Raw genomic sequence first — 20,224 nt, 5'->3', positions numbered from 1 at the left:
AGTGTCATTATGGTAGATGACATGCATTTTACATATGCAAAACTGATCTCCCTTGAGCTAAATGTGCTGTAAGATTCTTCTGTTTTCTACACTGGAAAGTAATTGACAGCAATTTCATTTTCAAGGAATAACTAGAGATCATCTTGGAAGAGAGCAACAGTTAAGGATTTCTTTAAGGAAAAATTATTGTTACTTTCCCCAAACTAATACTCTTCTTGCCAATTTCTGTCACTTATATTGGCCTCAGAAGTCACGAGATTGACATACACAGCCTGAGATCAATAATAAAAATAACTATGTTGACAATAACGTATATGAGGACTTAAGAACTGCTACCACTAACAACATGAAGTTGAGAACAGGACTGCCTTTCTTTTTTGAATGTTTAGGGAGGACCACTCACCTCTTAATTTATGTACAGTTGTTTTATGTTCAAAGTTCAGCTCAGAACATGTACACAAAAATATTGTTTTTCCTGTTAACTGACTTAAGAGAATTCCACTTTCCCTTGCTTTGAGATGAGTTTACCACAATTTTCTAAAGATTTTGTGCCTGAATGTCCCCTATATTCATTTCTCCTTTTATTTCTTTTCCATTCTTTACCATGGTTCAGTTGGAAAAGTTTTGCTGTTAAAAATTTATGTGTAATTTCTGTGGTCTTATCTGATGGTAGAAAGGAGAGTGACTTCAGATCTTCCTGATCTGCAGGGCACTGCCGATGTGTAGTATGAAATCTTGTGGGTAAAACCATCTGCTCTGGATGAGGCTGAAAAGAATCTCTGGTCTAGGTCTTCCAGCATTGCAGACGGTGTCTGAACCATCAGGGCACCTTCCCGTCTGACGAAGTTTTTTGAAATATTCAGTCTTATGTGGATGAAAAAAATGCTTTGAAATCTCAGCTAACCTTGCTAAGTAGAAAGGTAAAGGGTTAAGTTGAAGGATGGTTGACACTGTTTCTGGCTCTCACTCCTTATACGTCACTTTTCCCCCTATTTTTTTCTTACGCATAAAGCAGATAAGGTAGCACTTTTTAAATGTAAATCTTAACTCCTTTTAGGAAATAATTAAGACAGCAGTCTTGACCAAAAAATTTCTGTGTCAGACCTATGGAAGATAATGAATCATAGTTATTTTAGATAATGATAAACATTTACATAAGCCAGAAATAAAAACCAGCCATTTAAAACAAATCACAAACACCATTTTCAGACTTTTTTATTCTGTTGTCTTTGTGAGTATTGCAATACAGTGCAACATAGTTTCAACACATAACATGGGAAGAATCCTGTTGCAATATTAAAATGGAGAAAAGAGATGTGATCACATATTGTACTGCATAGCCTAGTAAATCAGATTTGTGTAGCAGAGCAAGAGAAGTCAACAGTCTTGTTTCTTTAGCAATAATAATAAACATCTGATCTTTTATATCTAAATCTTTGTCCAGAAACATGTTAAGCAATGTGGCCAAAACTACATAGAAGGATGTTTCAGTTAGGTCTGTAAATCTATGTTTAGGCATCTACTTCACTTTCAGCTGCCAACAGCCAGCATTGTCTTCATGGCCCTGAAAAATCTCACTGCCAGAATGCTGTGGATTTTTATACAGAAAATCGTTAAAAACTATGGGATAAGGATATAACACATCGAATCTAGAACTGCCAATGTGTTCTCGCTGATCTTGGTGTATGTGCATCTGAGATGTTGACTCACGCTAATCTAGAAAAAGGCATCAGAAACAAAACCACCCCACCCTGCATTCTGGCCATCCCCAAACAGCAAGGATGTTAGCTCTGTGCTTCAACTTTGCTCTGTCTGTTCCTGAGAATCTGTCTGTGATTTTAAAGTAAAATGGATCATTTTGTTTTGAGATTTTGAGTTCCTCTGAGTTTGAAATTTGGGAGTGGAATGAAGAAGAGCAAGAATAGCCAAATACCATGTCAGTGTCTCATAGTCTCTGAGGTTGGATTCCGAAGGACATGCTGTTGGTCAGGTTAACTCTTCCACTCCCAGACCTTCATGCCAGCACAGTGGTAGTGAGTAGCAAGATGTAGCTCTCCAGAAATCACCACCATTACTTACTGGTGGCTCAAAAAGCTGCAAATTCCTTGGATCCCTCAGGGAGCAGGGCAAGTGCGGCTGAGCAAACCCAGGAAAAGGAACAAGAATTACAAGTTCCGTGAACCTGCACAGGAACCTGTCATGCTGGTTGGGCCCATTGTAATACCAGAAGGGTAGTTTTTAATACTGAAACCAAGTTATTAAAAGGATGAAAAAAGCTTTTAAGCTGTACTTAGGCCAACTCTTCATATTAGGAATAATAGCAGCTGCATTTTTTCATAGTTCTGTGGAGTAGAGTCTGTTGGTAAGGTATAATATTCAGATTTATTTTATAAGCAAATTATGTATGCAGGGTAAGTCCCCCACGCTCTCTGAGTGGGGATGCACACCCTAGGCTGGCTGGTGGGATAGAAGAGAATATTTTGGCTGACAAATGTCGATGGTGAAGAACTGAAGTTAAGGTTGAAGGTTAAAGTAAAAGATTTGAAGGCTTGTCTTGCAGCACAGCAGGGAAAAGACATAAATGTGCCAGTTAGTGTAGCTGAACAGTTAGAAGAAGAAATCAGTGTTCAAATTGGTGTAAAAATGTAATTTCTCCCCAGAGAAGCCTCCCTTGGTCTGGTGTAGCACAGGGGCTGAGTGCTCTGGTGCAGCTTTCGTACCCCTTAGGAGAGGGAAGGGAAGAAGGGAAGATCCTGGGGCTCAAGGATTCATTGCTGTGCTTTTGCATGATCCTGATCAGCCTGGGAGCAGGGAGCAAGACCCAGGATTCCCCTTTCCATGGAGAAAGCACTGATTGCTGGACTGCAAGGCTGCACATCCTCCTGCACGGTCTCTTCTGCCCTATAATTCTTTTCTTTCTTGCATTACAGAGGCACAGCTTTGCAGCTGGGGAAGAGGCTCCTCCAGTGTAGCAGGCTTACTACCTCATGCTGAACCCCTCTGAGCTCATGCCTTTCCCCCAGTGTTTCACAAGCAGGAGCCTCGCAGGTGAATAGTGCCTCTAACCATAAAAGGGAGTTTTTAACCAGGCATGCAGCTGTGTTGCCTCATTGGAAAGGGCTCTGCCCATTTTCCATGGCTACATTTGCATACAGACCTGACATAGTTAAGAAAGAACTGCAGTTTAGGAGAAAAAAAAAATCGCTCTAATAAATAATCACCTCCATGAAAGCAGATGCATGGAGACAATAAGGTCTCACAGTGCTGCCAGGCCCTTGCCATGCAGCTAGAGAACTGCATGCTCCCACATACATTTTTTTTCTTTTTTTCAGGATAAAAAGCCAAAGGAAAAGGTGAAGTTTCTGCAAATCCCAAGAATTTTGGTAAAATGTGTTTGATTCCTAATATTTCAGGTATAAATAATATCCTTACAGAAAAAGCACTGCCTCCATAGATGGACATAGTTGTAAGAACAACTACCTGATCCTTCCTGAACAACACAAACATTTATATATTTTTCAGGTGTAAAATGGGACTTACGGTAGAAACAAGGGATGCTTACAAATTCCAGATTTCCCAAGTCAGGACCTACAACAAAAACAGGCTTTCACACCTACATAGTATACTACAACTAAGAGCATTTCCATCCAACTGCTCCCAGCTTTATCTATGTTAAAAAACTTTAGAAGAAAGCTTGACTTCTTTTTGATATGCTGACACTTAAGAAAGGTGTGTGATCTTCTAAAACTGTGACAGTCCTTGCAAGTTTGTAGTAAATACTGATTTAATTTTTACTATTTTTAGCTGGCATAGGGTAGAGTAATCCTTGAGATCAATATTGCGTGAAGTCAGTGGGAAAGATTAAATAAAAAGATTGCTGCGCAGTCCACATGGCCTTGCGCTGGGATTGATGTCAGTGCTCTCTGTCATTTGGAAATGTACGTTCAGTGTAGGTACGAGTCGATATCTCTTTGGCTACTGTTAAGAGAGTTGGGAGTTGGACTTTACTCTCATTTATGGTTGAGAACTTGGATACTGTTAAGCTGAAAGGTTGATAATGCACTACAGAAATTTCTGCAGAACTGAATGAGAAATGTCTTACTTCAAATTCATATGTTACAGCATATTAAGGAAAAAATCCCTTCAACTGTCTGCTAATGTGGCATATATAAATCTTCAGGCTTGTACATTTTTGGTAGGATGCTAATTGTTAATATTCCCGAGGCAACATTAACTCACCTTTCTTGTACATTGCCTATAGTCATTAAAAGACACTATTATCAATTAGTAACATAATAAGGAATTTGTTTTAAGACAAAATAATAAGTTAATATTACCAGAGTAAAAGCAACAGTGCCTGAGAAATTAGATTTACAGTCCCTCACTGGACATCTGCATCAATACTTTTAGTTAAGCCATCAGCTGTTAATTACTAGTGCCTCTATGTTCCTTTCCATGTATTGTCCTTTATGATTTCTATTGTATTTTATGATTTAGGCTGTAGTCTATCCCCAGGATAGATGTACTGGATGACTGCCTTTTCGCCCTCCTCCCTGGAAAGGTGGGGATTGCAATGTCAAATTTTAGGCAGGGAGAACAATAACCACAATTACATTAGGAGAGGGTACTGCTCCCTGTGTCCTTACAGCACTCATGCAGTCTTCATCTCTTTGGCTTTGGAGTGGGAACAGAGAAATAAGGCAGGAGTGCATGGGGGCAGGTGGAAAGGGAAAGCACCACAGAGGGACTGAGCATTTGCTGAAGGCTTTTCAGAAGCCCAATCAGAGCATTTCCAAACTGTTTCCATCTCTGGATTTTTACTTTTATTACTGCTACAACTTACCTCTCAGTTACACTAGAATAAATCTGCAAAACTCCACTGAAGTTGTATTACTGTAAATTTTCTTTAAGGGACCGTGGTACCAAAGCCAATATCTTTGTTACAGGATGAGGCTAATTCTGTTTGTTACAGATTCTGAATATGCATAATGAAGTACAAAAATTAGGTACTTTTTCTGTGTGTTAAACTTTATGCACTCAAGTTTAATTTAAACATGTGCTTAGAAAGAAGCAAACACTTCACCGCTTTAATGAGAAAAAGTTGCAGCTGAAGTTTTTCAGCTAAAGTTCATTATCTAAATCCCTGTAAATTAAGTGGCTTTGTTTACAGAGTTACTGAGTACCAAAATATGCTCACTGAATTCATACAGAGATGAAGCAGCTTATTATTTAAGTGTATACCTATCTAATGCCCAAATTCAAACTATTAATCCCTTTTATAACAATTTCAAATGCATTTATTATTTTGATTTCATTGATTTCTGATATGTTGATGTCATAAGATTGACCTTGTGATTAAAGGAAAAATATCAACACTCTAAACAGCAACAGAGCAAGAATATTGAAGACTAGGATGCTCTTTTAATGATAGTGGGGGGAAAAAATGACTTTGTTAACCCTATTCTATAATATAGTTCAGGAAGTAACATGTTCTGGGGTAGTTACAACCAGTTTCTTTATAGGTTTCTCTTTGTTTCTATTATGATGTTAAAATTGCATTTTCATTTTTGATGATAAAATTCTTTACAGTAGCAATGGCTTCTGAGGAAAAGAAGCAAAGTGAGACACAGGCAGGTCTTAATGGAGACAGGCTGCAGACGTGTGCAACTTTGCTTTGTACCAGAAAGTTGTGTGGAAAATAACAGTGGGTTCATAAGTAAAAGACTAGTTTCAGTTGCAGCATGCTGTGTGTTGTGAAGTGAAGGCTTTCAAATTCTAACCACTTCCTGTATTTTTATAGCATTAACTTCATCACATAGGCACTTCAGGAAGCTAGACTACAAGGGAAATTTCCTATTTTTAAAAATACAGTGTTACTCCACCCTGCTGAAATGCATGGAATTGCTTTTTTTTCCCCCCAAAGACCCCAAAAGTTTGATGTGATGCATCTCATGCAACTCTAACTTGCAAAATCATTTTCAGCCAGGCCTTATTTTGACTGGATATCTGCCAGTTTGCTTAGATGGTAAGCTTTTGGGTCTTCGACTGCTCTCTTTCACTGTTTTGTACACTGACATGCAGTGTGGATTTGACAACTGGGATTCTTTTTAATTACTGTGAAGCAGAGATCTTTGGGAAGTTTCTCAAGATAAAACTTAACCAAATGAAGATGTCGCATATAATAGCAGTTGGGAATTATGCAAAAGTAATAGAGATATGTTGAGATTTTTTTGTAAGATGCAAATACACGTGCTACAATGGCACAGAATCACTGGGACATTTGAATAGCACATAGTATTTGGCTATCTAGATTTCTTGTGCAACTTGCATTTTCTTGCACCTTTACACTGCTGAAATAGAAAAGCTTTTTGGTTCTTCTACTGTGAAGGTCAAGGAGAGGAAAAAACCCCTCTTAATTACCGGAAACTTAAGGTGCTGGGCTAGCACACAGAAGAAAGGTAGCTACAGGATGGTGAAAAAAGCAGGCAACTGCTGGTATTCACTTTTACAGATAACCTGAGTTCAAATTATGTTTCAGAAATGTGGGATAGTTAGCAAATGATCAGCTAATACACTCTTTAATTGACTAAGCTCTTACTGAGTCATAAAGTCCATGGGAGTCTCAGACATCTCCAATGAGACTAAGAGGCTTGGTTTAGTTAAACCAAATGACCTGGTGGTTGAGCGTGTTCTCTTCATCTTGCGTGTGCTCATACGGCACATGCAGGGCAACCAGGGGATCAGGCCCAGTCAGCATGGGTTTAGGAAAGGCAGGTCCTGCTTGACCCACCTGATCTCCTTCTATGACCAGGTGACCCGCCTAGTGGATGAGGGAAAGGCTGTGGAAGTTGTCTACCTTGACTTCAGTAAGGCCTTTGACACTGTCTCTCACAGCATACCTTGAGAATCTGGCGGCTCATGCCTTAGACAAGTTTACTCTTCGCTGGGTAAAAAACTGGCTGGATGGCTGAGCCCAGAGGGTTGTGGTGAACGGAGTTAAATCCAGTTGGTGGCAGGTCACAAGTGGTGTTCCCCAGGGCTCAGTTTTGGGGCCAGTTCTCTTGAATATCAATAATCTGGACGAGGGGATTGAGTGCACCCTCAGTAAGTTCACAGATGACACCAAGTTGGAGGGAGGGTTGATCTGCTCGAGGGTAGGAAGGCTCTACAGAGGGATCTGGACAGGCTGGATCGATGGGCCGAGGCCAATTGTATGAGGTTCAACAAGGCCAAGTGCTGGGTCCTGCACTTGGGTCACAACCACCCCATGCAGCGCTACAGGCTTGGGGAAGAGTGGCTGGAAAGCTGCCCAGCAGAGAAGGACCTGGGGGTGCTGGTTGACAGCCGGCTGAATATGAGCCAGCAGTGTGCCCAGGTGGCCAAGAAGGCCATCGGCATCCTGGCCTGTATCAGAAATGGTGTGGCCAGCAGGAGCAGGGAGGTGGTTGTTCCCCTGTACTGGGCACTGGTGAGGCCGCCCCTCGAGTCCTGTGTTCAGTTTTGGGCCCCTCACTACAGGAAAGACATGGAGGTGCTGGAGCGTGTCCAGAGAAGGGCAACCAAGCTGGTGAGGGGCCTGGAGCACAAGTCTTGTGAGGAGCGGCTGAGGGAGCTGGGGCTGTTTAGTCTGGAGAAGAGGAGGCTGAGGGGAGACCTTATCGCTCTCTACAACTGCCTGAAGGGGGGTTGTAGTGAGGTGGGTGCTGGTCTCTTCTGTCAAGTTACTAGTGATAGGACGAGAGGAAATGGCCTCAAGTTGTGGCAGGGGAGGTTTAGGTTCGATATTAGGAAAAATTTCTTTACTGAAAGGGTTGTCAGGCATTGGACCAGGCTGCCCAGGGAAGTGGTGGTGTCACCATCCCTGGAGGTGTCCAAAAAATGTGTAGACGTGGCACTTCAGGATATGGTTCAGTGGGCATGGTGGTGTTGGGTTGACAGTTGGACTTAATGATCTTAGAGGTCTTTTCCAAACTTAATGATTTTGTTTCTATTTCTATTTCTATTATTTCTATTTCCATTATTTCTATTATTTCTATTTCTATTTTCCATTTCTCCCAGTGGACCTTTCTCACCTTATTTATTGGATTTCTGTATGTTGTTCCTCTCTCCTTTCTGCTCTATTTCTCCTCTTTGCCACAGTCTCACAAGCTCAGTTCTGCAAACCCTTCTTGCGGCTCTGGCAATTTCCAGTTTGAGTATTTTCTGCTGTGGACACAGAATAAAAGCCCTCTGAGAAAAACACCGGAGCCAGGCAATGAAGGGTGTTAATTGTCCTTCTTTTCACAGTCTTACCTGCACTCATTCTTCCAGTCTGCTTCCCTCAGGACAGTTTTAGGAGTTCCAATCCCCGCCCCCCCCCAATAGCTTTTAATAGCTTCTGCAACTCCTGTCAGTCTGTCTTGCCCTCCAGAATTACAATGCCTCAGGCCTAGGATAGGCAAAATTTAGCTCTGGATCAGCAGCAGTTCTGGTAGGTCTTGGCTTGTGTAGTAAAAGTATGTAAGACAGGACCTGGAAAAGTTCTTCCTTTCCAGGAAGGCACAAGATAAATTTCAACTCTGTGTGGCAGAGTCCTTGTTGGTGGTCTTTTTGGAGAGCATCTACCTGCTTTTATAGCTTTCTTTTTCTTCTGAAGCCTTTTTCTGAACTCCCTCTAAAGGATATGTGCTACTGTGGTATCTTAATTTACTTACTGGAGAAGTAAAAATATAATAATGTATAAAATGTTTGTAATACTGTGGTAAAAGCTCCATCATGGCTGATCTCTAAGGTGTATAAGAGAGTACAATTTTTATGCTTGTAGTTTTATTAAGCTTTGCATTTGTATGTGGCTTTTCCTGTCACTGTGGTTTCATTAAACAGTACTCTCTGACAATGTGCATCAGCTTTTGCAGCAACAGTTGAAAGGAAAAAACACTGAGCAATGACGTTCGATTGACATCGTAAGCCAGACATGCATATCTCAATTAGATGCTGATTTGAGGAATGGGAGGTTGTTGACTTCAGGTCTGTAGAATATGTTCTTGTTTTCTTTCTTTTGATGTAGACTCCCAGTAAACAAAATAACAATGGTGCAAAGGAAATATGCTGTAAATATTACTACCATGCTCATAGTAGCTGTAGAACTGTGTTCTCTCTTTCTGTGTCATTTGTGGTCTCCAAAGAGCAATGAAGCTAGCTGATCAAAAGACAGCTGAAATTGTGCTCTTTGTCATTATGCTAGCAAAATAATATATACAACATAGTTGTGGACAGCCTGTCAAATAAAACAAATGCACAAAGGCTTTGTGGCAGCACTGCGAACATGTACAGACACTTGCCCAACCAGTTAATCTTCAGATGCATCCACTCTGGGTCTGTGAGGTTGCCTGGTTTAAAAACATTTATTAGCATGGATTAGAGATCCACCCAACATGCCACGTTTCAGAAGTTCAGGTATTCATGACACTTTACTGTAATATGAGAACTTTGGTCATTTCTTACCCCAAAGAGGTAACGGCTTACCAAAACATCCAGTCCTAGATGTCCCCATTGTACTGGGCAATAAACTGCCCAATGCTTCTAAACACTGAATTTTAAAACAGTCTAGGCATCAGCTATGCTTTCACAGCTAGGAAATTCTTGAGTGCAGAGGAGTGGAGCAAAAGTGTCAAAAACTTGAGACCAGATTTTTAGCTGCATTGCACTTCTTTTGTGCTGTTGGGCACAGCAGAGCTGGAAAGCAAGTTAGACTGGCTGCTGGGTTATTGGAGCAACCCACATGGACAGGCCTGGCACAGTGACTCACTGTTAAGCTTCCCTTTTCCTTAGGTGTAAAGTGCATAGCTGAGAGAAGTTTTAGGTGTCTGATAACCCCAGATACTGAACAGGCTCTCATGTAAAGCAAAAAGAGCTCAGGTGGGAATAATTATTAATTAAGGTGGGGTTGTTCAGCCTGGAGAAGAGAAGGCTTTCAGGGAGACCTTATTGCAGCCTTCCAGTGCCTAAAGGGGGCTTATAAGAAAGATGGGGACAAACTCTTTAATAGGGCCTGTTGCAATAGGACAAGGGGTAATGGTTTTAAACTAAAAGAGGGTAGATTTAGACTAGATATAAGGAGGAAACTTTCTACGATGAGGGTGGTGAAACACTGGAGCAGGTTGCCCGCAGAGGTGGGAGATGCCCCATCCCTGGAAACATTGAAGGTCAGGTCAGATGGGGCTCTAAGCAACCTCATCTAGTTGAAGATGTCCCTGCTGATTGCAAGGGGGTTGGACTAGATGACCTTTAAAGGTCCCTTCCAACCCAAACTGTTCTATGATTCTATGAATTATATCGCAGGGGCTGCTGCCTAGGCCTCTGGCTTTTATACTTGCATGAGGATATGGGAGAAAAACAAAGTTTGCATGAATGTATAGGAAAACAGCAGGTAGACAGACGAACTTGTCTGCACTGACTTGTCTCTTTTCTCCTTGCCATCGGAGAAGAATTTGATTGCCAAGCTAATTTGTCTCTTTAACTCATTTTAAGAGGTCATAAATGAAGTCATTGCTGAGGATAGAGCCATCCTAGAGGAACCAGTGCCAGGATCCTTTTATCTATCCGTTGACTGCATACTTCTGGAATAGCTGTCCAGGCCTTGCGCCAGGTCTGCCTGTGTGTGGGTGTGTGAATGAGCAGGTTATTGCTTCAGTGGCTGGCGCGGGAGAGTTGGCCTCTGCCTCCGGTTGAGCTTAAAGGTGTTCACCTTGAAGCCCTCAGTTACTGGAAATTGCACATCCACATGCACAAGCCTGCACAACCCCCATTTTTTTGTTAGATTTCTGTATGAAAAGGTTTATATATAAATGATTTTTTGAGTATAATAGGGATCTTTTTTTCAGAAGGTGTTAACCCTCTATGAAAAGCTCACGATCTCCCAGTGGTCTTACAGCCACTGTGCAATCCATTCCCTTATGTGCTAATCCGGCTATAAGTAAATGAGTAAGGTTAAAGCTGTTCTTTTTTTAAAGAAGGATGTATTATGGATGTATAACATAATAATGTATAATGTAATAGAGGATGTATGATGTAATCTAATCTTGAACCAAATGTCAACAAAAAGATTTGATTTGTATGATACGTTCACAAACCTTAGATAAAGTCTCTAAATAGCTGTATGACTAACACCATTCTTATTTTTAGCTACTAGTAAACAAAGGATATCAGAAGTTTTTGCCTTGCTTTGTCCTTAGAGGTCTGTTTTCTGTAAATAAATTCATAAAAGGGAAAAAGGGCAAAAATCCAATGGGTGAGAACACGGCCCCAGGTGACAAAGAATCATGTGAAACAGTTAGTGTTCAGCATGAAGAATAATATTGTGAAAGTATACTGTAAAATAGTGTAGTAAATCCTATTATCTGTAGGGTACCTCAATTTCATGTTTACAAATAGAAGAACACTCTTAACCTAATATTTTATCCTTATCCTAACACCATACTCTGAACGCCATTAGATTCCACTGGGATCTGAAAATTATTGATCTTGTAAAAACCACCAGAAACAAACATCTCCTGTATAAATGAATTGTAGCTGCAGTCTATATGTGGTGGAAATGATTGGAATTTAGTCAGTGGTGTGTAGAAAAAACACCTTTATCTTAGCATTCCTTATCTTGTCTCTTTTATCCTATACAACATAATGTCAAGGTACTAGTTTGTAGATTACTGAAGGAAAGTGAAAAATCATCTTGATCACTATTCATCAGAACAGCTATGTAAAAGTGGATCTGTTGAGCAAGAAGCTTGCCTTTCAACATATCCTCCAATTTCAACTATCAAAATGGATTCTATAAATCTAATTTTTCAATATGCATATTGATGGATGGAGCCTTTGTAAAAATTAACCTAATGAGGCAATCAGCTTTCCATGCCTCTTGATTCTTGCTCACAAAAAAGATTCTTTTCAAGCAGACTCTCATTTGCTTCCCACGCAAGTAGATACGTCAGTCCCTTCCATCCAGTGTGTAAACTTAATCAGGACCCAGACAGAATTATTGTCTCTGTGATTTTTGGGAGGAGGCAAATGGAAATAAACTTACATTTTGAACAAAGATCTGAAACTTACCGTATACTTCAAAATGGCAGTAACTATTTTCCACAAAAATAATCAAAACATTATTTTATTATAACCTACATTTTTCTGCAAACTATTCCATGAAAATTTTCATCTGCTATCATACATCATGATGGGACACAGTGCTTGGTGAGTAGGAGGAATATATATTCACAGATGAAGATGTTATATATGTATGAACTATTAATACTATGAACCTGATTTAGCTGTTCTGTGTTAAAGGTTATCATAATTTCAGTCCTATACTTTCCTTTAAAGTATTCCAATACTAGAAAGCCTGTGCATAGGGATAATTCCATGGCAACCCATGCAGAGTTCATCTTACTTTTTTCTCAATGTCCGAACATTGTCTTGCAATGGGTGTAGAAGAGTTGCTGTCAGGGGAGTGATTTACCCCCAAAACTTTATGTCTCCAAGGATGCTCTAGAACTGTTCATGGGAGATATCCACCTCTCTCCTTCAACTGTAGTGGGAGCTTTAGCCACTGCCCAATTCAGATGATGGGTCTTCCCAGTGATGCTGAGCCAGCACCAAGTAAGGTGTGCCTTACTTTGAATGACCAGAATTGAATGAGTTACGACCTTTTACACAAACTGATGAGTAGGAAAATACTGAGGTGAGAGAAAGAGGGACAACTCCATGTGTTCGTGTGTGTAAACCAATAAGGTTTTAAACTTAATATACATTCCACTGGTGGAAGACATTAATCAAGATAACTACAGAAGAGGAAAGGAAAAAATTAGATTGAACACTAGTCCTTTCAGACAGGAAACATAGTCTCAGAACATTTGAAAAGCAGAAGTCTCCATGTGACATGTCTGGTTTTTGTGGATCTCCTGTTGACTGCAGAGCAAGTGCAACACGGTGGCTGGCTACAGAGAAGCTGAGGCACAATTAATGTGCTAATTATAAAGGTCTGGTGTGTTTTTTCACTTTGATGCATGTTCTCCTTTGTGGTGTTTCTTACTATTTTGCCTATGGAGTAAATTTTGTCATAATCATGTGGAAACAAAGTGGAACGTTTGGGAAATCAGAGCAACTACCGCTGCATGAACCTGCAGCATTTTATGAACTGGAGGGCAAACAGTATGTGCCAAAATAACTTAGGAAAATTGAAAACAATTGCCTGCTAGGCAGCATAGACTAACAGTTGAAGACAGAAGTTTTCAGGATGGTACTCTATGGGTACAAAAGTACCTACTTTTCCCACCTGATCTCCAGATTCTGTTCTTCGCAATAAGAAGCTGTCATATTGTGGAGAGTCACACAGGTTCTGTGAAACTGCAGTGGGATCCTATATACAAAATATTAACCATATTTTCCAGAAGAAAAGCTTCTCTAATTTCCTTGCTTTTTTACAGCTGCTACCTCTGTACCCATAAATGAAATTATTTGAAGAACAGATTTTTGAAGAACGAACTCCCACTTTGACTTTGGATTTTTTTATATAGTCACATTCAATAACTATTGGGAGTAGTTGATGCTATTACTAGAACTTGTCCATTATTTTTATTTTAAAGATGAGGAATATCACAGGAGTTAAAGCCAGCATTTTCAAAGTACCAAAGTTTAGCTATTCCTGTGTGATTTGCAGTGATTCCTTTTCATAAAAAAATGTGAAGCATCTTACTCTATTGAGTGTTTGAGCCTCTGGGTTCAGTTGATGAGCCTTCTCACTTTCAAACCAGCTAAACATCCACAATGACTTCTATATTTTCACAGCAGCTCAGTACCTCTAAAATTGTACTGAGAGTAGTTGCATGATAGAATTCTAAATATTAAGTTTCTCCAAATCAGGATGCTTCTACAATAGATTTATTTGAGTCACTTGAAATCAGCCATTGGAAGAAATCTGGTGTCTCTGTTGTCCAGTCTAGCACTAAACCCACCAGCCTGTTTCTTTAGAAGTCCCGTACAGATTTCTGTTTGACAGTACATGGAAATGGTGATTTTTTCACTTGCCACTTAGCTAAGCAACAACTATCGAAGTGTAAGAGCCTGTTTCTCTATATCAGTATCAGAAAACAGTGCCAGATTACGAACTGAGTAATCATGTCTTATTCAGCTGCCTTGTTCAACAAACATCCTGGAACAGGTGAACCAAGCTCAATTTAGAAAATATTTGTTCCATTTATAATCAGGTCTGTATCATCAAGAAGCTTGGGCATTTTTTTTGGTTCATTTTCATTATAGGCAATGTTGTACCTAGCTATCCAACTTGCACTTTCTGTTCTATCTGTACACCACCATTCAAATCTGGGACAAAAATAAAGCTCATGGAATTTTTAATTGCAGTGGTGGAAAATTATGTTTCCAAGACTCCCATTAAGACAGTTTTGGGGTTTTCATTCATTCTGTGTCTGCTTAAGGATTTTCTTATAAGTTCCTGAAGAGCAGTGAGAAGCAGTCAGATCACAAGATGACAGGGTTAGAATCCAAATTGAACTTGAAAAAATGGAGATATAGTCGTAAATATGAGGTCACAAATCTATGAGTACAAATGCAAGACTTAGGTTTAAACAATCAATTACACAAATAAAGGGTGAAGCCAGCTATTGAGTTTCCATTTCTTACCTCTGGGGGTTGTGCGGGATCCCAAGCTAAATAAGAACATCAGTATCACGTTGCTGTGAAAAGCTAAGTACCAGACTGGGCTGCATAAAGCAAGGCATGAGCTGTACTTGTGTCCTACCCAGCATGGTTAAGGCCTCAGCTAGATTACTAGCTGTCACACGTAAGGAAGATTTAGATTTACTGAAAGCATTATGAAGGACAACAGTGAGAATAATTGGGGATGTACATGGTACTACTGAATGAACTGGGGGGTTTAACTTGAGGAAGAGAAGATTGTGGTGGTAGGGAGAAAGAAAGAGGCAGAATGGCACTGCATACAAAAAGGTGATGGAAAGATGAGCAATATAATTTTTCCCTCTTCCCATGGCGCAGATTCTTTCCATGTGTTTATTTCTGACAGTCTCTGGTTATGGGATATTTAACTGTGAAGTTGCCAGAGCATCCTTAGTGGCCGTCTGACTTGCCTGTTTACTGACCTTTCTACTTAAGAGTTGCCTCTGAAGAATATGATGTCTGGGGGTTATAAACATGGGGATTTTTCTGCCTGTATTAGAAAACACTGTGACTCAAGCATAAAGAATTAAATCCTTTCTTTAGTCAGGGAATGGACATAGAAATGCAGCACTGTACATTTTTCTGTTATAGGAGTGAGACATTAAATTCGTGTGTGTTTAACCTCTGATGTTGCTCCTGATATAAACTGCATGTTAGCTGCACTGGGATAGCCTAAATCTACCAAGCTCATATTTACAGATTTTAAAAGGAAAATAATGTATCTGCTACCCCAATTTTCTTCCTAAATGGGCCCAGAAATACTGCATGACTTCACTGACCAAACAGTCATGGCTCAGCATAAACAAGCACTGAGCCAAATTTGAACCAGAGATTTAGAGTGAAGATTTCTCTTGTTCCCATAATCATCCTACCTTTCTCTGAATTATTTAATTACTGTGTTCAAGTCTAATTGATGTGGGTAAACATTAGATTATTCTTCCTGAATGAAGCCTTGTAGAACTATCCACAATATTTTGTGTTGTGAATGCTTTCATATAAAATAATGATTTCAATGCCAATAATCAGTAAACGTCAATATTCTGTATCAATATAGATTAAAGGAAAGTGCATTTTCCAATAGAAAACACTGCTGTGCAAAATCATGTGACACAGCTATGGGAATTCATAAGACTCCTATATTAAAATCCTTAGGGACAGTTAAAACACTCACACACTGTTAATGTAACAGGGAGGTGTGTTTCAGGGGAAGATGGATTGCAGCAGCTCATGAGAGTGTATCCCATTTTCTAAGGGAATTCAGTTCATTTGTGCTGTGCTGCTGCTATCTCCACTTCCAATGTCTATTTAGCCATTGGCCAGGTTCAACAATGTCTGAGAGAGGCGAGATTTAAAACCCCTGGTACCCAGCCTTGTGCAGCCCGCAGACTTGTCCTAGCTGTGCAGATACCACATGTCCTGCTTGGCTCCAGCCTCACCACGTTACAGCCTGTGTCTTGCACCAGGAGGCAAAATGAATGTAAATACAGGCTATGGAGAATGGCTGGAGTCAGGACATTATCAAGCAACCCTGGGACACAAAGCTGTAGGGAATGAGGTTTCATCCGTGCTGCTGCTGCTCATATTGCTGTTTGTTTTTCAGAGATGAGGAGTCAGTGTGCCACAAAGGTCACAGGTAGCATTTCCTGTGGGCAGTCTTTATCTTTCCTTTCTAGAGGTTTTGGTTTGTATTCAAAACAAGAGAAGCAAAACAGATTTGTGTAACAAACTGGCTGATGCACATTTGCACTTCAGCTCAAAGGCTGAGCAGCTATTTATTCTAACATTGTCTACAGCCAAACAAATTGGACCAATTCTCCTTCCCATCCTGGCCAAGCCCAGATCACTGAGCATGGTGCCAGAGAGGTCCTGAGGGAGACAGTGTCAGCTTCCCCTGGGTCATAGAGGGTCCTTGACTATGGCATGATGTGGTCCTGAGGATTTCACAGCCCTTCCTGCCTCTGTACTCCTTCTGTGGGGGGAAAATAGCAGATAGTCCATGCAGTGGCAGAGCCATGCTCTCTGGTTTCCCCCAGCTTGTCTGCTCCCCATCTATACATAAACTCTCCAAGTCATTATTCTTGCCTGGTCATGGGGCTCTCTGGGGATGTTTAGAAAAGGACTGATTTTTTTAGGACCAATTGCTGAAGTGTAAACATGCCCATCATAGTGAGAAGGCTGAGGAGAGTGCAGAAGCTGTGCTGCTGCCAGACCTTTGTAACACTAGGAGTAAGGGTCATCCTGTGGTTATGAAGATGTGTAAATGGGAATAAGTGACTAAGATGATGGAGACTCTATTCAGGTATCATTAGCCTCTGTGTTTCAGTGTTTCTGACCATGCAGCTGGGGCAGTGGCAGGCCCCTACCTCTCACATCTTTGGTGAGGAGTAATTCATTGGGTTAAGACAGCGTGGCATACAGATGAGTTTTTCTAGATGAACCAAACATGTAGGAACATACTTCCATTTAATTTTTATCTGCGTTATTAGAGGTTGGAGTGATCTGAGCATCTTGCCAAACTCACACTTGGGCCCTGATTTGGACTGCTATTGTACATACCGTGAGAAACAGAGCAACTTTTATGGCATTTCCCTTCAGCAGAGTAGAAGTCTGAATGCTGTCCCCTGATAATCAATTAATCTGGTTTTCATTTGCTGTGAGCAAATCCCACATTTTTCTGTGGCTGATTTGCAATCTGCAGGGATCATTCCCCCCCCGCCCCCCAACTGATGTTGCAACTGGAATAATGCTTAGAACATTTATAGTGCTTTTTTTTTTTTTCATGTTTTTTATAAACAGTCTGTGAACTGCTTTTCCTTTTCCAGTTTCACTGTCTGTATTTCCAGGCCACCCAAAGGGACCTTTCCTCGTAGGGCTATTTAGCTTCCTTTGAAACCTGGCAGTGAGATAAGCTTGATTTTTTTTCAAAAACATTTAACTTTTTTTTTAAAGTAAATAAATCCACTGCTCTGAATACCAGTTCAAAAACAGGCCATAATGAACCAAAGATGTAAAACATATTCAGTGGGACCGCCATCAGTGCAAAACTCAACTCAGCTTCTTTTATCTAGCCCAAACTCACTAACTTCAAGATAAAAGACTTCCAAAGACTTTATGTCAGCTTTAAGTTAGGGCAGGATTTGACCCTTTATCTTTCATTTACTTTAGGTGGTTTGATATTATTGCAGGGGAACTTGGAGAGCACCTCCTCCTTCAAGCATATACTTAAGGCACAGAAAGTTACCTTAAGCTGCAGCATGTTTAGTATTTAATTACATTTAAAATATCAGTCTTCAGTGGAAGCAAATATGGTCACTTGATGTTACTTCTTTTCATCGTGCAGCTCTCACCGCTACCCTCTGTTGCTGTCGTGGCTAAGACTTATACCATTATTCAATCAATAAGCTTGCAAAATACTGTGGCCAGACTCTTCATGGAGATGTTGTACAGACTGTACACTCAATGACTATATAGATATAAAGTATTTGAAATTGGTGAAATAGTTTCACAATACAGCAAAAAGTCAGACAAGAAACAATACTGCTAGGATGAAGGAAATACTTGTAAAATTTTGTAAGAAGATTAACTGCAATCATGATATACCAATACATGATTTTGTAAGCCTTTAATGTTAACTTTCCATGATCTCTGGGTTTGTTTTTTTTTTTCCCCGTTGGTGTGACTATGTGAAGGAAATATATTTTAGTCCGATATAACTACTTACTAGAAGATTATTGTAAATGTTGAACCAGCTTGCCACAATCTGTTAGCTTTGTGTTGGTTGGTTAAATAAATCAGACAGACCTTGAGAAAATTAATGCTGTATAGGTGTGTAACAGAATGAAATATAGCTGCAGCTTGACTGGCAGTGTGTGTGTATGTATATATATATATATATATATACATATACACACACATATATATACACCTGCATACCTGGTATACATACATGTAAATTCTGCCCCCTACACACAAACACAGACACAAACAGATTTAACATCCTTGATTTTCTTCTTTCCAGCTGCATCCATGCTAGTAACTCTCAGATATCTCACAGTCTAGTGTGGACCTGACCCTTTAGGATTTTTTATGTCATTACTCCTCATTGGAAAAGATATTTACTGAGGTGGATAACATCTTTTTCTTGAGGTAAAACCCACTTTTCCCGATTTATAGCCTGGGTTACCCTGAATGAAACTTCATGGGACAATAAAGGGACTTCTCTATCTTGTGGGCTTTTGCCGGTAGACTATTGAAATCATTTTGCAAATAATTGAATTGCTTTTCAAAGATGGCACAAAAGAATCTTGTCTAATAAAAAACTGTCAGGCAGCTGAAACCTATGAGTTTGTACCAGCTCTCCAGTAACAAAATAATCTGAATGACAAATAGAACAATAGTAAATAACCATTCAAATGCTTACCTCGCATGATGGTGAGTCACTGCACAAATGCTTTTGTCATGCATCCTTTCTCTGAAAGTGCCCAATTTATCTACATATTTTTTCCCAAGTGTCTTGGATATGCATGGCTGGGAGGGATCTCAAGAGATCCACTGAAGACATCCTCTCATTTGGAAGAGGATCGACTATATTGAGACCATCTATAACAGATGTCTGTCTTAAAATCCTCCAGTGAAGGACTTTCTCCAACAACCATAGGTAGCTTTTTCCAGTGCTAGACTCTCTTTATTGTTGAAAACTTATTCTTGAAAGCAGCATTTTTTTTGCACAGCAAATTAAATTGAATTCTTTTCCTACCCCCAGTGGGCACGAAGAACAATTGAATGCCATCACCACAGTGTTAGGATTTCTTCTTCTTACTCTTCACTTTGCTACCCTAAACAGTCCAAGTATTTCAAGTTATTCATCTTACCCTGAGGAAAGTCCTTGGAAAGCAAACCAGGTTTGCTTTCTTAGTCACTGTCCAGTTGCTGACATGGTTGGTGCTAAGCCTGAAGCTGTTTTTACAACACAAAGAAATTAAAAGAGCCACAACTGCAGGAGTATCTTTCAGAACTAGCTTAATCACGCATTGACGTAAAACACACACATATTTTCACAGCATGTGAGTATCGCTGTCTAGCTATTTCATCACAGTGAACTTTGAGGCCTTCAAATGGGCTCCTTATATCCTGTTTCTTTCCACTTTGCAGAAATTATACCAAGACTATCATGAGTGAATTTCATCAGTCCCATAAAACATTGTCCTGACCTTAAACAAGTTAGTTCAGCTAAGGAAATGGAGCTCTTCAGTTATCTCAGAGTCTCAGTAGTTTGTGGGTTCCTCCCCTTCCAATAGCTCATGGACATAAAAAGGAACCTCTATTTAGTGACTTTACCGTGTGGTTTAAGACATTACCACGAATTTTCTCCCATTTCTGTGCAATGTCAATTATTAATACATTTTTTGAAAAGTATCTGAAATAAAAGAGTTCAGGAGATAAATATCCTTACAGGTCTAACACCCATGATTTGCTTTCCAGCTGATACCACCCACAGGAATAA

This window comes from Haliaeetus albicilla, chromosome Z, assembly GCF_947461875.1.
Source record: "Haliaeetus albicilla chromosome Z, bHalAlb1.1, whole genome shotgun sequence".
Lineage (NCBI taxonomy): Eukaryota > Metazoa > Chordata > Aves > Accipitriformes > Accipitridae > Haliaeetus > Haliaeetus albicilla.
Note: the sequence above shows the minus strand (reverse complement) of the source record.